Source organism: Carlito syrichta, unplaced genomic scaffold (assembly GCF_000164805.1).
Source record: "Carlito syrichta isolate Samal-C Ts95f unplaced genomic scaffold, Tarsius_syrichta-2.0.1 Scaffold306449, whole genome shotgun sequence".
Taxonomy (NCBI): Eukaryota; Metazoa; Chordata; class Mammalia; order Primates; family Tarsiidae; genus Carlito; species Carlito syrichta.
In genome coordinates, this window is record NW_007250545.1 from 1,068,307 (window position 1) to 1,081,945 (window position 13,639).

General features: G+C 35.6%; 1 pseudogene; it reads right to left on the reverse strand.

The window, feature by feature from the left end:
• The window catches only part of LOC103265337, a 248,854-nt pseudogene extending 241,753 nt beyond the window's left edge, over nucleotides 1–7,101 (reverse strand).
• Nucleotides 7,102–13,639: the final 6,538 nt, after the last annotated feature.

Here is a 13,639-nt window from a genome sequence, read left to right on the forward strand (position 1 = left end):
CAAACCCATGGGCTCAGGCAATCCACTCACCTCAGCCTCCCAAAGGCGCAGGATTACAGGCTGAGCCACCGAGCCCGGCCAACCTTTCTATCTTAATGGTTTCCTCTAGTGAGCACTGAATTACACTTAAATATTTTTGGTCTTAGACTATCTTTCCCTACATCTCATAGTTTCTCCATTTACCTATTTCAGATGTTTTAGAAAACTCTGTCTAGATCTTTATTCCTAGTAGCATTGGAGATTACTGACCTAACCCTCTTCCTTGTACTGTCCTTTGAAGTTACTTGATCTGGAATAGTCTGCTTTTCTTTTTACCTCTCTGGCTACCATTTAAGGTTTTGTGTACTACTCATCTTTTGCTTCGACTTGAACACTGTTCTTTCCCATTTTTTTTTTTTTGTATGATTACTCACTCTACCCCCAAAACCGAGAATTATCTTTTGGAGGGCAGTCCCCTTGTAGTACAGGCTTTGTCTGCTAGGTGAATGTTCTAGGAACCCATCAGTTTTTATCTGGAAGTTTTGAGAAGGTTGTGTCACAATTTGCGGCAGAAATGTCTCAATTTGTGGCAAACAAATGACTGCTTCCTTCATTAATGGCAACTCATCTGCCCACTCTGCACTGAGTGTTCAGCAGTTTATGACCAAACACAGCATGACTCCCCTTGCCCCACCCTCCTTATTCACCCAATCTTCCCCCGAGCGACTTTTTTTGTTTTCCCCCCCATGAAAAAAAAGTCCTCAAAGAGAAAAGTTTTGCCAACACGGAAAAGGTGGAACAAAAATCGGTTGAAGAATTAAAAGGCATCACAATTGACAAGTTCAGAAACTGTTCTGAGTAGTGAAAAAAAGCATCCTCTTAGGTATATTGCATCAAACGAAGAGTACTTTGAAGGTGACTGAAGTTTAAATATATAAGAATACACATGATTTTATCAATAAATTCATGGGTTTATTGGGGTTCTCCATCACATATACTTTCCCTGGCCAATGACATTGATTTCCATGGCTCCATTTAGTATCACTAATGATTAATTTTAAATCTATGGGTAGTAGCAGCAGGGTACAAGGAAGCCATCCTTGGTCAAAGGACTGCATCAAAATATTTAGAAAAGATTTCTCAAATTTCATATATTCTGACTCCAAAATGCTATTATTCATTCTTCACTTTGTTGAAAATAATTTATTTGAAAACATTTATTGGGCTCCTAATATGTGCCAGGAATGTTCTAGAACTTGTGACTAGATTAACGGGGAAGAAAAGATCAAATTCCTGTTTTCAGGAACTTACATTCTAATGGAAGGAATAGTAATACACTAAACAAATATACATTAGGTGGCAATAAGTGCTATCAAGAACAATTGTGTTTTAAGTGGACTAGGGAGTGATCGAAGTAAGAGTTATTTTATATAAGGTAGTGTGGGGGGAGAGACTTTTGATAATGTGGTAATGAAAAGAGACCTGAATGAATTACAGGAGCTGTACAGTCACCTGGGAGAGGAGACTTCTCAGATATAAGATGAGAATCATTGACAAACTGAACTACTTTTATGGGTGACAGGGTTTATAGTCTTCCTCAGACATAATACATTGGAAAAGAATTTAAGAATTACTGATGAATCCCAAGTCCTTCTCTATGACTCAGTCTCCTTTCTGAGTTTTGGACTCATATACCCAACTGCCTCCCAGACATCAAGGATTTCCCACTCTCACAGTGTTGAAAACTGGACTCTAACTTCTTTCTTTCTTCCCGTCTCACCTATCTGCTCTTCCCCTGAAATTCTCTATTTCTCAAACACATACCAGGTTGCCCAAGACAAAAACCAGGAACTCATTCTTGACTCCTTCTTCTTCCTTATCCTCAAATCAAATCAAACCCTAAATACAATCAAGTGCTCATTTCTCCATCACCACTACCATGTACTAGGTTATGGGAAAAGCATGCTAGCTGTTCTTCCTCCATTTTGTCACCCTCTCTCCCCAATTCACTGACCAAAGTCAGTAATTTTCCTAAAATACAAATCTGTTAATATCACTTACCTACTTTCATCCATTATTAGACACCAAGTATAAACTCCTTAGCATGGTTTTTAAGAATATTCTTAATTTGATTCCTACCTTTAGCTTCCTCTACTACTCTTGTTCTTCCAACTATTCCTTGAACCCCTAAATGTAAATTCCTCATCTAAGGTCATTGATATCGTCTTTCCTGGGCTTCTCAGCCTCCCAGTCTACTGACAGAATATAGCTACCCTCCTCCCCCCCACAACCAAACCTAGTTAATTTTCCAACCACCAACCAGACACGACCCTTGGAATTAAATGGTCTAAGTGCTCTAGCATGCCTAAAACTTCTTTCAGCTGTTTGCATTTCTCACTGGACTATAAGTTGTTCACAAAGCAGGTGAGAAACGGACCTAGTACATAGCAACTATTATCAAGTTTTAAAATATATATGCTGTTGAATAAGTGAACATAATTACATAATTCCATGCACCTGGGAGCTAACATATTTATGTAATAAAATTGTTCTATGCAAGGTCACCTGTGTCATGAATAGGCTTCAGAATTTTGTTACTGTTTTCTTTTGTCTTTTTATATAATGATATAAAATTCATACTTTCACAAATTTTCAAAAGATTAGGTAATCTCCAAAATATTAAAGACCATTGAGCTATGCAGAGAATATTGCTATGGTGACATCAAAACTCAGATTTTCTAGAACTGTTCCAAATTTATTTATTCAAAAAATGTTTATTAAAAACCAATTCCAAACACTTTCTTACTAAAACCATCAGCCATTCAAATGTCCTGGAATTTCAGTATTTATAGTCAAAGCCAATGGAATATATCAATTCAGGATTCAAATTTTAAATATGATATTATAAATATTCAGGGAAAAGTATTGAAATTAAGTAAAATCTTAGAGCCATTACATTAAAGAAAATACTCTGTTTTGGGGTCTTTACGTTTTTTAGATCATTATTACTTATACCAAAACACATGTAAACAAACAGCACAAAAGTTTTAAAAGGAAAAGGATATTTTGAATGGTGAAAAAAATGCTGATAGTAAAATACAGCAATCTCTGTGGTCTCATTGTATATGGCTGGTAAAATAATTCAATGATGCTTCAATATTTCCAAGGAAACCAAAATGAAGAACATTTCACAGGAAATGGTGCAAATGGTACAGCCCTTGAGTAATCTTAAAGTGACATTCTAGCAGACACTGTCCACTGCAACAAGTTTTGAAGTAGCAGCAGGCAATATGACTATGGAAGTCTCCCAGTGGAGAGATTGCCACGGTGCTGACAATTATCCAGTGATTTGCTGTGCAGCCTCTAGAGCAGAAAGTCTATCAAGAATTCCCCCAACAGCAGCCCTTCACATAGCCACAGTCCAGGAAACTTTTATTTATTGCATTACAGTCCTGTCCCACTAGGATTTTGACAGTAGGCAAAACAACATTAACCACATCAACAGAGCAGCCATCCAACACACAAAGCACCACACCAATGATGGAATAAAAAAGAAAATCAATGATCATAACAAATTTTATAACCAAATAAAAGTCAACAATCTAGTTTATATTGGCTCTAATCCTTTAAAAGCACTTCTCGTTCTTTTAATCTCAAAGTCTACCTCAACATAGAAATTCAGCATTTTTCTTATCAGTCTTTCTTTTTTATCCTTATTTTTGGCCCATTCTTTATATTTTTATATTTTGGCCCATTCTTTTTATATTTCCTAGATTCATTTTCATCCCAGAGGTTATGAATGACTCTTCAATTCTGATAGCAAAACATGCCCTGATTAAATTATATGGTATATATCAAATGTACGTAGACAGAACATTAAGGATATAATGTGTATGTGTGTATATGAACTCTCTAGAGTGCTATGATAAACTTCTACAATTATATTTTGTTGAATTAATTCATCTATTCAATAGATATTTATTGAATGCTTATTCTAGTCATTTGAATACAGAAGAAAACAAAACAGATTTCAGTCCTCATAGAGGTTAGGCAAAATAAAGAACATAAACATATATAAACAGGGAGAAAACAAGAAAAATAGCAGAGAATAGGTACATATAGTTAAAATGATAAATAGTAAATATTATGTGTCAAGATAGTATGTGGTGCTGTGAATACAAAAATAAGAGTTATGTACTTCCAAATAGATCACATAAATTACACTGCCCAGGTCAAACATGTAAACAGAAGATAACAATATAAAGAACTGGGCACAATAATGACCAGAAGGATGGAGATTATCAACTCTGCTTTGCTTGATAGACCAGGAAGGGTGTTAAGGGCATATACTTTAGGAAGAACTCGAAAGTTTATCAGAAAATAAGGGGGAAAGAGTATTCCAAGCATAAGGAACAGCATTAAAACATGGTAACAGGAAACAATCAAGATTTGGGGTTTACTAAAGCACAGGGAATACGTGAGGGAGTATTGTGTGAGGAAGCTGGACAGAAGGCAAGAGCCAAATCAGGGAGGTCACATGGCTATGTTAGAGAGTTCCTACTTTATCCTATAAACAAGACAGGGCCATCAAGAGATAATAAAAAAAACTAAATAAGGTAATAAGAGTGGCACATGTTGGGTAGATTAGAGGGGAGTAGGTCAGTAGGCGAAGAGATTGATTAGGAGACTGCTGCAGTTCTCCATGTAAGGGTAGATGAATGGAGTCTCTGGCGAGAACCACAGAGAAGAGCGGTTCAAGAAATGTTATGAAGGTGGCAACCAATTCAATATGAGAGTAAAGAAGCTGAAAGAATCTAAGAGAACTCATGTTTATGGCTTGGACAATGAGTAGTGGAACAGTTTACCAAAATAGGTAGAAAAGAAGAGGACAAGCTTTGTGAAGGAAAAAAATGAGTCCATTTGTGGCTATATGGAGTCTGATTTAACCATGAAACTTTAAAGTGAGCAATTTAATACTTGAGTCTCAAGCTAGAGAGGTAGGTCGGAAATATGGTTTTATATTAGATTAGGAAATAACTAGCCAAGGCTAAAGTAGTTCAAGTACGCGATTTGAAACGTAGAATAAGAAAGGTCTTTGGAGTCACACAGATGTAGGTTTGAATTCTAACTCTGCTGCTTACCAGTTGTCAGACTTTGGACAAATGACTTAAATTGCTTCAGTTTCTTCATCTATAAAATATAGTATCTACTTAACAGAATTACTGAAGGATAAAATATATGGGGTGTTTACTTTTTGCTGGAGTTCTACATGCATTAGAACTGCATATGTGTATTATACACATACCAATTTATGCATATTAATACATTTATAAATTTACATCCAGAGATAGGCAGTTGGATTGCCTCTAACGATATCATTGTGTTCTCAGAGAAATGTGTTCAGGGTACCCACTTCAAGTCTATTCAAGAGGGCTTTATCTAGAAGAGCAAGGAATTGAAGTGGTTACTCCTGATTTAGTCTTCTCTTTATAGTTGGTTTCCCAAATTCCTTATGAGTAGCAAAACTTTAGCATTCAAAGTAAGGACATTTTGGATTCTCTCAAAGGCTTTCCAAAATCCATACGCTAATGTTCTTCTGCATTTGCCCATCCCAAATTGGTCTGCATAATTTATTTTAAAAATACGGATTGTAGTTCATAACAGTTGAAGGTATGTGTAAGTATGTAATTCTTTTTTCTTTCTTTTTTTTTTTTTTTTGAGTTGGAGTCTCACTCTGTCACCCAGACTGGAGTGCAGTGGCCGCTCCTGGCCACCGCAGCCTCGACCTGCTGGGCTCCGGTGATCCTTCCGCCTCAGCCTTCTGAGTAGCCGGAATTACAAGCATGCGCTACCATGCCCGGCTGATTTTTTGATTTATTGTAGAGATGAGGTCTCGCCCCAGGCGGGTCTCGAACCCGCGGGCTCAGCAATCCACTCACCTCAGCCTCCCAAAGGCGGGGGATTACAGGCTGAGCCACCGAGCCCAGCAGTTCTTTTTTCAGTTGGACATTTAGGCTCTTCAAGAGAACCCAGGAGTGCAGGAAGTGGAGGCAAGTTGCTCTAAATAAAGAATGAAGAGATAGCAAAAAAGAAGTAACTTTAGTGCAAAGACAGTTCATACTGGTTCAAGAGTAAGTGGTCCCAGAACTGTTGAATGAATAAGTGTGGTCTTTTGTTCAGTCTCCAACCTGGCACAATCTGAAACTGTCATCAAAAGAGATTATTCATAACATTTTATTAATCAAGTATGCAGACATGTAGACAGAACTTTACTTAGAAAAATCATAGATATATTGACCAGGTGACTATTTAAAATTCTACCTAATTAAATCTATATAAGAAATTTTCATTACTTACAGTATCGAATGCATACCTTACCTTGGTCATTACTCTTTGCAATCTTTTGCGTTCAAGCCACCCCCTGACATGCGCTTGCATGATGGTGATTAGTTTAACTACTTTTTTGGTGATTATGAGTTTGTTTCTTTCTCGGAACACTTGGAAGATTTCTATGTGTGGTCCAATTCTTTTAACCTTACTGTCAAGTGTATCACCTTTACTTGGAAGAGATTTCAGCCTAAAAATAAAATATAAACATTGTTTATTCTAGATATTAAGAAAGTAAATACTTCTGCAAATAGACTTACATTCTTTCAATAATTAGAATATTGAAATAGTATTGTAACTTACACACAAAATTTAATATAGCATCTGAACATGTCAGTAGGTTATCCAAAGAAGGTTAAGTATGCCAGAATCAATGTTACTTGTTAAAAATGAACCTAATGAAGAAAGGAAATCCAAAAGAAAGTGAATTTGTCGGTTTATCCACAACTATTCAAAAGAGAATGCTTTCAGATGACAGGGCAGGTTAGTCCAAATAATTTTCCTATCCCAAAAGCTATTTCAAAACTAAAGACTGCTTCAAAACTGTTTAATTGTTTGATGCTGATATTCTGCTTACCAGGCATCATCTGATAAGTCAGTTTGAGCCAAATGTTCTCACTTGAGAGGCACCGTAGTGTGGTGGTAAGGTCTGCTGACCACAAGATCAGCAGAAGGGAAAGACCACACTAGAAACTGGGCATATCCCATAATACTACTATGGAGGCCCCTTGCCATGATGAATGATATGAGAGAAAACTGAAGATTCTCTAGCATGACCAGACTATCTGAAATCTTAGTAAACGTGTTTCTGCTTTTTCCCCTATATATCCTGTTGTGCTTTGTTTTTGTTTTTTTTTTAACATGGTAGCCAATTTTTTCAAAGTCTTCCAAAGTCCAAAGTTTAGTTCCCTTGCGATTCTTAGCATATAAAAATGTAAAAATGTTTTCTTACTAATGCTTTTGTTTCTGCCTCTCTTTTCCACAGCTAGATTTTTATTGAGATGCCCAGGTCAGTTCACATATTAGGGCTGCCTAGTCCCTGAACTGCACTGTACATAGACCTCTAAATCCTGGAGTTAAGTGGTATTTCAATAGGGGTTGGATTTGCATTTCTCTGATGATTAGTGAGGCTGACCATTTTTTCACATGTCAGTTGGCTGTTTGTATGTCTTCATTTGAGAAATGTCTATGCATGTTTTTTGCCCACTTTTTAACAGGGCTGTTTGCTTTTTCCTTCGGGCTTGAGTTCCTTGTAGATTCTGGATGTAAGGTCTTTATCAGATAAACAGTTAGCAAGTACTTTTTTCCCCTTTCTATGAGCTGTCTCCCCACTCTATTCGTGGTTTCTTTTGCTTTGCAAAAGCTTTTCAGTTTGATGAGGTCCCACTTGTCTATCTTTATTTTATGGCATATGCTTTTAGGATTATGATAAAGATTTGGTTGCCTATTCCAATGTGCAGAAGGGTATCTCCTTTGTTTTTTTCTAAGATTCTTACAGATAGTTTGAGGTTTACGTTTAGGTCTTTGATCCATTTAGAGTTGATTTTTTGTTTATGGTGATCGGCAGGGGTCCTGTTTCATTCTTCTGCATGTGGTCAGTCAATTTTCCCAGCTCCATTTACTGAATAGGGTCTCCTCTCCCCAGTGGTTGTTGTTGATGGTTCTTAATACCGTCTATTGGCTCCTATGCTGTCTAGTTCTTCACATGAGGCTAGGATCATCAGCTCAGAAACCTGCCAACCCCAGACTCAAAATTCTTAGACAGCCAATTGTTTTAAATATGTCTCAAATAAGCATATCTTTAGCCATGTAGAGCCTGCCTGCTTTGCATACCCCACACTATTGCATCCAACATCTGTTGGCCATAGGTAAGGCAAACCGTGGGGATATAAGAGACCCCAGACTACTGCTGCCTTTTGAGGTCACTGACCCAGAGACTCTCCCTCCTGTTGCTGAGTGACATCACTTGGATATGTAAGTCCTCTCTCTAATTTTCCTCTCTGCTGGAAGTTCTCTTACTGTTTTCCTGTTCTGGGCAGTGAGTGACTCCATGTCACTATCTTTGGAAGGTCTTTGCTATGAAGGACTCCTTTCATGCAAACCTGTCCAAATACTGCTCAAATAAATCTTGTTGTGTGCCACTACCACTTCACAGTGATGTCTTTTCCTTGATCAGGCCCAAGATCCTTAAACTCACTACAGCAGTCCATATTTTTATCTAACTCAGTACCATATTGAGGGCTGTCCTATTTATCAAAGTTCAGAATATGAAAAGAGGTGACTAATTGAAGAGAAGTTCTGCCTCCCTAGGTTAAATATGAAACAACTAAAATATGAATATAAATGTATTAGAGCATGCTGTAGTGAATTAATTGCATTGATGCCCAATTAGTGCCTCCTTAAATCCACATCTTAGCAATGTGCCTTTGTATCCCTGCCCATCAAGAGGTAGATTCTATTTGGCCAAGAGTATCCAGTGGAAGTGATAACTTGCCAGGACTGAGCATGTACCTCAAGGAGCTTTATAGAGTTTCATTCTCTCAGGACCTTACATCAACATGAGAACAAGCAAGACCTCTAAAGCATGAGAAGTCACATGGAAAAGAGGCAAGTTGTACCACTTGAGTGAGCCCACATCTGGACCAGATCATCAGAATTACCTCATGAGAAATAATAAATAGTTTTTTAAAGCCACTAAGTTTTGGGATGTTATCATGATAATAGATAACTGATGCACATACTTATGTTTGTACTCAAAGACTAACACAAAGCTGTCTAATTGGTTTTTTTAAAGATCTTATTATAGAGGTAAATTATCTGTCAAGTAGTGACTCTCATGATGAACACTTTATGGGATACAGTTTTTAAAACCTTGAGGCTTGTCAGTGTCATTGTCAATAATATATTCTTATTTCAAGATGATCAATAACTAAATACCTGCTGATAATATGCCTGTATAATAGATATTTAGCATAAATTTGCTATAATTAACAATCTTAGGGTGGAGAGGAATGGAGTCTTCTTTTGAGGATATACTATTCTTTCTTAGGATTTCAGAACTTTTGTCATGTGATAGTCTGCTTACACTAAGATCAGAAAATTAAGAATTAAGTATTTCAGATAAAATAAACTGATTAAATTATGATTAATATTTATTTTCCAATAAGATATGAAAACCCCTTTCTGTGAATCTATTTATAAATTTCAACTTATTTGCCTTTGCTTAGACAAACTAGAATGAAATATCCTTTAAATGGCACATAAATGGTTTCAACTAACTCCTCAGAACTTGAGGGAAAAAAATCCAAATAAAAATGTTCATATAGATAACAAGCTAATAAATTTTCAGGAGTAATACATTTATAGAAATTAATAACATTCTTTTTTTCTGTAAAACAATAAGAAACAATAGTAAAATATATATAACATGTTTTTACTAAATTCTCTATATAAGTATTTATTTACAAAGTTTTAAGAAAAATAAAGACCTCCATTTATCATAAGGTAATTTTAAAAATCTAGTTTGTATCCATTTTCCATGCTAAAGATATCACATATAAAAGTAAGTCAGTAAACTAGGGTTGGCTGCCCCTACTAAGGAATATGGATTCAGTTATTATATGAAAATGATGCCCATTAAGCCCTCTTAGAAAACTGGCCTTGAATTTCCTATATTGAATAGGGAATTCCTACCTGATAGAATGTTACTTTCAGACAAATAAGAACTATTGAGAAATCTGAGGATATTAAAAAGATAAAGGGGGTATTTTTACCATTATATATAGTGTAGATAAAACATGGAAGAAGAAAAGTAGAAAATTCCTCATTCCTAATCTCAATAGAAAAATTCACATGGGCAATAATAATCTCTACTGTATAAAATCTTTCTAAAAGAATATGACATTAGGGGATTTATGAATCTTCTAGACAAATGTTAATGATACCTCAGTATCATATGAGTATAGTTTTGCTAATCATACAATATGTTTTAATTCATACCTTATTACACATATTTTATTGAAACTGGCTCAATAAAACCCCAAGTTTTAATCAAAAGTTGCAGAACATGGGCAATGAACCTAAATAAAAATTTCTCAGAAAAAGACATTCAAATGAGCAAAACACATATGAAAAATTGTTCAACATCACTAACCATCAGGAAAATGCTAATTAAAACCACAATGAGCTATCACTTCACACCTGTTAGAATGGTTATTATCAAAAATACAAAAGAATCCTCACACATTGTTGATGGGAATGTAAATTAATACATCCATATGGAAAACAGTATAGAGGATCCTCAAAAAATTAAAAATATAACTACCATATAATCTAGTACTCTTATTGCTGGGTATATCCAAAGAAAATGAAATCAGCATGTCTGCACACCCATGTTCACTGCATCATTATACACAATAGCCAAGATACAGAATCAACCTAAGTGTTCATCAACATATGAATAAAGATGTAATGAATGTATAAGTATATTCACAAGGGAATACTATTCAGCCTTTAAAAAGTAGGAAATCCTGTCATTCCTGACAACAAGGATGAACCTGGAGGACATTACAAGTGAAATAAACCAGACACAGAAAGACAAATACCACATGATCCCATCCATATGTGGACTCTAAAATTTGATTTCAAAGAAGTAGAGAGTAAAATGGTGACAAGAGACTAGGGTAGTTGGGAGTGGATATTAGGCAGAGGTTGACCAAAGGATCCAAAACTTTATTTAGATAGAGGGAATAAGTGCAAAAGATCGATTGTACAACATGGTGACTATAGTTAACAATATATTGTACTCTTGAAAAATGTTAAGAAAGTGGTTGTAAAGTATTTGCATGGCCAAAACGATAACTGTGTGAGGTAATACATATGTTAAACAGCTTGATTTAGTCATTCCACAATGTATACTTACTTTAAAATATCATAGTGTACACAATAAACATATACAATTTTGTCTAACAATTGAAAAAATAAAACTAAAACAATTTAAAAAACAAAACTAAAATAATGAATCTTTTTAAAAGTTGCTGAAGAAACTTATGAAGTCAAAACTGTGCCTTACAAGTGTGTCTTGATCACAAGGTAGGTCTAGGAAAGCAAACTAACAACTTATCTTTCTCCATCATGAATAAGTATATATTAGTCTGATGCAAATGTAATTGTGGTTGTTGCAAGTTGAAATTTGCCATTTGATATTGAAATATATTCTTAATAAATGTGGTTATGCTATACATCATTTTAATGTGCATTTCTCACTTGATGTTTTTGTGATAATGACTTATTACTTGCTTTTTATTTTGTATTTATTTTAGACTATGGAAATGGCAAAAAGCAAATTTGAGCAATTTTCTTATTCAAGTTCAAAATGGGTCATAAAGCAGTGGAGACAATTTCAACATCAGCAAGGCATTTGGCCCAGGAACTGCTAATGAATGTACAGTGCAGTGGTAGTTCAAGAAGTTTTACAAGGAGGTGAATATGTTGAAGATAAAGAGTATAGTGGCCAGCCATTGGAAATTGGCAAGGACCATTTGAGAGCAATCATCGAAGCTGATCCTCTTACAATGATACGTGAAAAGTTGCCGAAGAACTCAACGTTAACCATTCTATGGTCATTCAGCATTTGAAACAAATTGGAAAGATGAGAAAGCTCGATAAGTGGGTGCTTCATGAGTTGACTGAAAATTTTTTAAAATCGTCATTTTGAAGCATCATTTTTTCTTATTCTATGCAACAACAACTAACATTTCCTGATCAGATTGTGATGTTCATTGAAAAGTGGATTTTAAGCCAGGCGTGTAGTGCATGTCTGTAGTTCCAGCTACTTGGAAGGCTGAGGCGAAAGGATCGCTGGAGGCCAGCAGGTCGAGGCTGCGGTGGCCGGGAGCGGCCACTGCACTCCAGTCTGGGTGACAGAGTGAGACTCCAACTCAAAAAAAAAAAAAAAGAAAAGAAAAGAAAAGTGGATTTTATATGATAACCAGCAATGACCAGCTCAGTAGATGGATGGAGAGGAAGCTCCTAAGCACTTCCTAAAGCCAAACTTGTAGCAAAAAAAAGGTCATGGTGAGTGTTTGGTGGTCTGCTGCCAGTCTGATGCACTATAGCTTTCTGAAACCATTACATCTGAGAAGTATGTCAGCAAATTGATGAGATGCACCATAACCTGCAAAGCCTGCAGCCGACATTGGTCAACAGAAAGGACCCAATTCTTCTCCACAATAATACCCAACCACACATCACACACCAAACACTTCAAGAGTTGAACAAATTGGGCTACGAAGTTTTGCCTCATCCACCATATTTACCAGACCTCTCACCAACCGACTAGCACTTCTGCAAGCATCTTGACAACTTTTTTTCAGGGAAAACACTTCCACAACCATCAGCATGCAGAAAATTCTTTCCAAGAGTTCATCGGATCCTGAAGCACAGATTTTTACGCTACAGGAATACATGAACTTGAGTTTTTTGGCAAAAATGTGTTGATTGTAATGCTTCCTATTTTGATTAATAAAGATGTGTTTGAGCCTAATTATAATGATTTAAAATTCACATTCAAACCCGCGATTACTTTTGCATCAACCTAAATACATCTCTTGCAGTCAGAAGGAAAAGGGAATCTGTCAACCTGTGATAAACACAGGTAATTCTGTCTAAACTATATCCAAAATAATTGGAATCTTGGTTCCTTTTCTATAAGATATTACTGAATCCCCCCAGAAAACAATCATTTTTAATTCTCACAATACCAACATAAGACGACCCAGAATGCAAAGGGTAAACTTTAGTCATTTAGTAGTTGTCTACCTAACACAAGCCATGAATAGAATGCAGACAAGCAAAAGGGACTAGCTTCCTTCATATTATCTCAGATTTATACTCATTTCCTGGATAAAACAATATCTACTGATAATTTTTTTTCTTTTCGATTCCAGTAACCAAACTTGTTTTTATAAAAGTGACTTTAACTTAATTTGAAATTACATATCTCTAGTAAAAGATATATATATATGTATGTTTCCCCACAAAAATGAACATATATATGTTTCCCCACAAAAATGAACATACCATATTGCATGCATTTTATTTCCTAATTTTGGAATAATAATTTCTAAACATGGTTTTCAGAGAACCACATAACCAGGGTGCCTTTTAGTTTTCATCATATTCTCAAATAAAAATTTTATTGTGATAAATTAAAACATAAACTTATCAAAAGCAGTGATTAGAAACACACTTACAGAAAAATGTCCTAATAATT